The sequence below is a fragment of the Pundamilia nyererei genome, unplaced genomic scaffold (genome assembly GCF_000239375.1).
Source record: "Pundamilia nyererei isolate P.nyererei 1_Seehausen unplaced genomic scaffold, PunNye1.0 scaffold00286, whole genome shotgun sequence".
Classification (NCBI taxonomy): Eukaryota; Metazoa; Chordata; class Actinopteri; order Cichliformes; family Cichlidae; genus Pundamilia; species Pundamilia nyererei.
Window position 1 is genome coordinate 526,428 of NW_005187687.1, and position 6,583 is coordinate 533,010.

The window sequence follows — 6,583 nt, forward strand, 5'->3', positions numbered from 1 at the left end:
ACGCCTAATACAGACATGGAGACACTGAAATCACACATTGTACTCAATGTTTTAGGAATATGGTATAAAGGAACTGCAAAAAGGCAAAGAAGACATGCACCTACTGTTGATTTATAGCAGTAAACCGCTTATTCAAACTATCTATCAAAAATTACAGTTGTCAGAATAATTGTACATATCAAATATGTTTGGCCTGCCTTCCTTGTCCGTCTAATCCCTTCCTGTTTTGCATTGGTAACATAAGACTAACACTACTATGTCCAGTCCACTCATCCCGACTTCACAGCAGCAGGGTGTGGACACAGATGTTGAAAGAGGGTAAAGCGCCAAGCTGATGTCAACAAGAAACGTGCTGATTTATTCTGACAGTAAGCATCAAGCAACAAAAGCACATGATGAGTTTCGGATTTCGCACAAATGCAGGTCAATGAAAAAATAGCCTAGCGTTGAAGAGCTTGACTGGCCCACTTAAAGCCCAATCTCAACCCACAGCTGGAGACATCTGGAACATCACTTCACTTCACTGTCTGACCTCAGTAATCTCTTTTGACTTAATGGGAGCAAATCCTAATAGACAGGTTTCGAAACCTTGTAGAAAATCTTGTAGAAAAAGTTTATTATGACAGAAAATGAAAAAATTAAATCCGCTCCAACAAAAAAGCCTGATAAAGTTGCAGCAATGCTATACGCTCGAAGTCTTTCTGTGAAGATTTAACATCGAGGGTCGAAAAAAATGTCTTTAGTGTGAAAATAGATATGTAGGTAGATGGCAACAGATATTTTGATGATTTATCACATTTAATCACTGTATTATTGGAAAAAGATTTCACGCGATTGCCAGCTTGACCCGATTCAATCATAAACCAGTAGCAGACTGACAGGAGACTGGCTCAGTTTTATTGCATTACCACGGCGTCTTGGAGCACCAAAGTTGCGCTGAAGACAGCAATTAACTGCAAGTTGTTGCACACCCGTTCCCCGTCTTCAAAGCGACCCTTTCAAAGTCAACAAGACAGCGAGATGATTGTAAATATTTCGCTGTAAATCGTTTTGGTCATGCTGTGTTTCCCAGCCACTCTTGTGTGACTGTAGCATTAGTGTAACCATGTGAAAAGAGGCAATGCGCAGGGATGCCCTGTTCTGAAGCACATCAATAGGAAATTAAATAAATTCCTTGCAGGCAGAGATTTCTGCAGATTCTCTGAAACTTTTGACGATATTATCTTTTGCAGATAATGAGATATTCAAAATCTTTGCAATGTTAAGCGGAGGAACATTATTCCACAATTTGCAGACACATGTTTTCTGCAGATTGGCAACCCTTTGCAAATAAATGTAATTACAAACAAAACATTTCTGCAGCCGTCTCTTTTTTGTGCCACTTACTTTTCGTTTTTTTTCCCAGCATCCCAACTTTTTTGAGACAAATTGCAGTTATCAAATTTAAAATAACTTAAAATGTTTCTTTTTCTCAGTTTAAACATTTGATGTTTTATATCATCTACATTTTACACAGCACTCCAGCTTCATGAAATTGGGGTTTATATTGAATTAGTTTGTAATTCACTGGCACAAAACACTCAAAATACACAAGCCAAACGACAGACAAAGCTAACTGCCATTAGCAAGGCAAATATTCCTCAGAGAGGACACCACCCCAAAAGAACACGTGTAACACAACAACGTAAAATAGCTCGCAGTGTCTGCAGATCTTAAAGCAAACACAAAATGGCAAAATCCACCAGCATTAAAAGCAAAGTTTGTCATCAAGACTTGATTAGCCTTTGAAAGGGATGACAGATGACTGTCTGGCAGGCAAGCGCAGAGAAAAAATGAGTCTTTTGAGCCTTCTGAAAGCAGTTGTTGGCAGAAGAAGCACGACATGAGCATAATAACAGTGTTACAGCTTCTAAATAAATCAGAAGCTGCATGGAAACATTTTGCAACCTTGAATAGGACGATGTGCAGAAACTGTTTTGTAAAAACTATGATGACAAACTTGTGCACTAGCGCCAACCTAATCAACTTAAATGATCCCTGTAGACCAAACAGCAGAACAGCAACTGTGTTTACATGGATCTTTCTTAAATTCACTCAATACCATCTGTTTGTTTTCTGGACCGAGCCATTCCACATGATATTCCTGGGAATCGGCTATTTGGGGGGAAAATGCCTTATAAGAGTTTAAATGTTCTGGGGTGCAATTTGTTTAAGTGTAGAAATTGTAGGCAGAAGGATTCCAGATGTGTAGTTGAAGAAAATCATAGCATAGAGAATCATATCTAGTGATATAAGATTTCATGGTCATACAGCTCGATGTCCCCACTTTATTTATGATGACTTCCTCTTGACAGAAAAGAAGGGGAGCATGTGTGCATTGTGTTATGCTACACTACATTAAAGGCCTAAACTGGTTAATAAAAAGCAGGATGCAGAAAATGACGTGCTTTGAAGTTCAGATGTCCCCCTTAATGCGTCACATTCATGAGTGGTGAGGTTCTCTCAGTGCAAACACCCACCTCTGTCCCACCATCAGGACATTTACCTGCATAGTTTTGATGATTCTATTTGGTGTTATTCGGCAAAGTTTAGATGTGGGGCAGGCAGATTTTCTTTTCTTTTCTTTTTTCTCTCTTTAGAGATTTTCTTTTATGCATACTCTGTAGTTTGTAGATGAGTATTGTTATTTATCTGGTCTTAAATTGCAAAGACAGAAATATCTGTCTGTATATTTCAGGTCGAGTCCAAATGCATATAAGATGGAGACGTTGTTTAACTCGAAAGATGTTATTATGAAGGGTAAACTTGCAAAGGTTAGCACTTTAATTTCATCTACATTTGGACTTTGGGTAACTTTTTGATACATGTATTTACTTCTTTTCCTTTCTTTTTTTCTTTTGAAAAAAAGAAGTTGCTTATTAACTGACTGCTTTATTTTCCTCAGGAGGGTCTAATGAGAATAAATGAAGTAGAAGCTACTGGCACAAACGTGAGCAGTGTTCATAGGGCTTTCTTTTTTTCCATCTCTGCTACTTTTCTCTCTATCATGCCAGGTAAGACTGATACCTACTCTTTTTGTTTGGGTCTGTTGGGATCCTCAGCTCATATTAGCAACTGTTTTACTTGGCACACTAAGTGCAAAAAACACTAAGTGCAAAAAATTGTTCAAAAACAGTGAAAAGTCATAGATGGCTGGGCTGCAGGCATGGCTTCAGGGAAGCTTCTGGTGATATCTGTAAGTAAGCGAATTCAAACTTTATGGATAAAGCAAAACTTTATTATTATTCAGTTTGGTTCAACACACTGTACCCAGTCCTATCGGTTTTGTCCCACATTATACAACTTTACATCAGGAAAGACTGAAACACTGCATTTAACCTTAAATTATATGGAAAGAAGAAACACGCTGCCAATTCTGAAAAAGTTAGAATAGTGTGCAAAATGGAAAGAAAATCCACATATTTTTAGTCATATTAGAACAGAAAACATATCAAATGTTTATACAGAATGATTTTACTATTTCATGAAAATATGAGCTCATTTTGAATTTGATTAAAGCAAATCATCTCAGAGAAGTTGAGACAGGGGCAACAAAAGGCTGCAAAAGTAAGTGGTGCTAAAAAAAACAGCTGCTGGGACATTTTGCAACTAATTAGGTTACCTGGCAACAACTCAGCAAGGTATATAAAACAGTTTCACCAACCTGGAAAAATTATGTCTACAAATTGCAGATTTGTCTTAAAATAATAAATTGTCTGAGTTCGAAGATGTTAGGAAGCCTTCTGTTTTTACATTTTTCACAGCATCCTAACTATATTGACATGGGGATGTAAAATGCCATAAATACAAGAGGGAGAGGGAAAGGGCTATACTAAAGCTTTTTATATGATGTTTTTAATACAACATGCTGACATCTGACCTTTGACTTATGACACTGAAACATCGCGCATTAACATTGTCTGTTTTATTATCTTTAACCATATGATTGGACTAGAATTGGCTGACAAAACTTGAGATTTTAAGATATATTCATGCAGCGTGTGATTTGTGTCTTTATGGCGTCATTGTGACGTCGTAGGGCATTGCGTTAAAAAAATAAAAGTGCGTTGTACGGCTCTAGCTCTCTCCATGCCAGTGATGGATCTAGAACATTTTAATAGGGGATGGGGGCATATACCTCTTCAGTGAAATAGGTGACAATCACCTTCATGTAATTGGAGTCAACAAAATATCCAGAAAAAACACTTCAAAACTATTTATTGTACTATTATATCTTCTAAGAAAACAAAGCCAATTTTTAGGTATAATTTATACCTAAATGTGTCTGTTGTTGGTAGATGACGTTTGATATAGGGGGACCCTAAGATTATTATTAATTTTATATGGTAAGTTAATATTTAATTTGAAGGCTATAAAAGGATTTTGGATGTGTTTTAAGGACATAAAAGTTGGGGGCAGCTAGAGGACAAGCCTCTACAGCAAGGGGGCAGTTGACATATGCTATATTACTCAATATGGTTTCTTGACCTTTCAAGGTCAAGGTCAACGCTAACACTGTTTCCTGGGGTCATAAAATTGACATGGGAGTAACTGCCTCAGTGCTTCAGTTACTTGGTAAATAATCTGTTTGTGCTTGCAGTGTGGTAGAACATACTCAGTAATTGTGGACAAACCTGATTTATTACCACTTAAAACAATGATAATCAGTGCTTGCTTAATGAAAGTAATTTACTGTTTATTGATGGAAATTCCAAAAAAAAAAATAGTGAAGCACTGGACCTGCCGAGCAGGCCGTGTCTCATCTGCACCACTGAACGTACCCAAAGGTTTATGAAATCTACATCAGTGTCTGCATGTGTGAAAGTGCAACGGGAACACAATGATCCATTTGTGAAGTTTGCCACGTGACACCTAGAAGTCAAAGACAAACATAATGATAGGAAATGAGATGTGTGACATTGTCGCAGCCGAATCCGGATATTAACGCTGGAAATGGAACTTCTGGGAGTCAAGGAGAGCAAAGGACTCCGAAACAGTGTCTAAATCAACCAATTTTCCTCGGATGAATAACGTCAATGTGATGAATTCATTACTTCTGCAAGAATTCATGCTGAATATAAGGGTCTACCATGATACACAGCCCCCACTGTGGCCCCTGTTCCAAAAAATTACTGTCACAGTGACATGGCGCCAAGCTGCCTCTCGGGGGATTTTGGCCTCAAGGATGTGATGAGCCAGGAAAAAATAAACGGCACACAGCCCCAGGCAGAGAAAATGATGAGTTTGCTGTAATATCATCCAGGAGCGGTGCCCCCAGCGTGATACTCAAATACTTATATATGGCGAGACAGACAAAAGAAAGAAGAATTTCAGACGAGATGCGAATTCGACACAAAACAAAAGTCACAAAAAGCCAGCGTGTCAGTCGGATATTTTATTAGTGCCTTACCAACAAGCTTTGAAGGAATTTCCCCCTCAGGCTACTGAATCCACGTCCACACTATGAATAATAGCTTTGTTTGGGCGACTGCATTATTTATTCATTCATTCATGTATTATTTACCCCTTTAGTTTCATTATATGACCTTGTGAGGAATAATTTCTTCGAATCTTAAAACCAAATCTAGTTTTCCAGCAAATCTTACCAGCAGAAAAAAGAACTGTTCAATTCTGCACTTATCATAATGCCAGGTTTGGACTCTGGTTTGAGTTCAACATTTTATTTCTGTTTATTGTTATGTGTTGTTTTTCCTTCTTGTTGGTTAGTTTCATATTCTGGTTTATATTTTGTTTATTGTTGTTTTATATTTTGTTTTCCATGATTTTCCTCTCTGGTTTGGTTGTTTTATTGATAATTTGTCATCACAGCTGATGTTAATTCCCTGAGTTTCATATTTCCTGCCCTCCTGTGTTTCCAGTGTCTGTGTTTCTCTGTTAGATGTTAGTTACTGTTTTATTTTGATAGTCTCTCCTTTTGTGAGTTTCACTTGTTTTCCTTTTTTTTCGCATCTCCAATTAGTCTTGTGTTTTTAAATCCTCCCTCTGTTGTGCTCTTTGTCGTGTTGTATTGTTGGTACTCGGTTCGTCTCCTCTCGTGTGTCTTCATGTTTGGATTTTTTACTAGATTTCAAAAATAAAGATCTGTTTATTTCACGAGTCTACATCTGGATCCGCCGCCACACATAATACAACAATTCTTAATGTCAGTAACTCAACAAAAAATAAAAAGGCTTTGTTAAATGTTCCTAAATATTTATTTCAACATTACGAAAAAACCTCAAAAGTTAATTTAAAGACATGGCAGATTTTCAGTTAACTCACCAACATTTCCACACAATGGATGAAACATTACATTTTAATTCATCTCGTCACCTCTGATGGCAACTCTTTAACTGACCCACATTCGCACAGTGCTGCCGTTCACACATCAAAAATAAAGTTCTGCTTACTTCAACTGAACCTCAGATTTTCAGATTTATTCAAAGAAAATAGACAAAAATATGCACACGTGGAATTTACTGTACAGATAAATAGTCTTCACAGTGTGCATTTCAGAATCTTTCTGTATAGTGATGACATATGA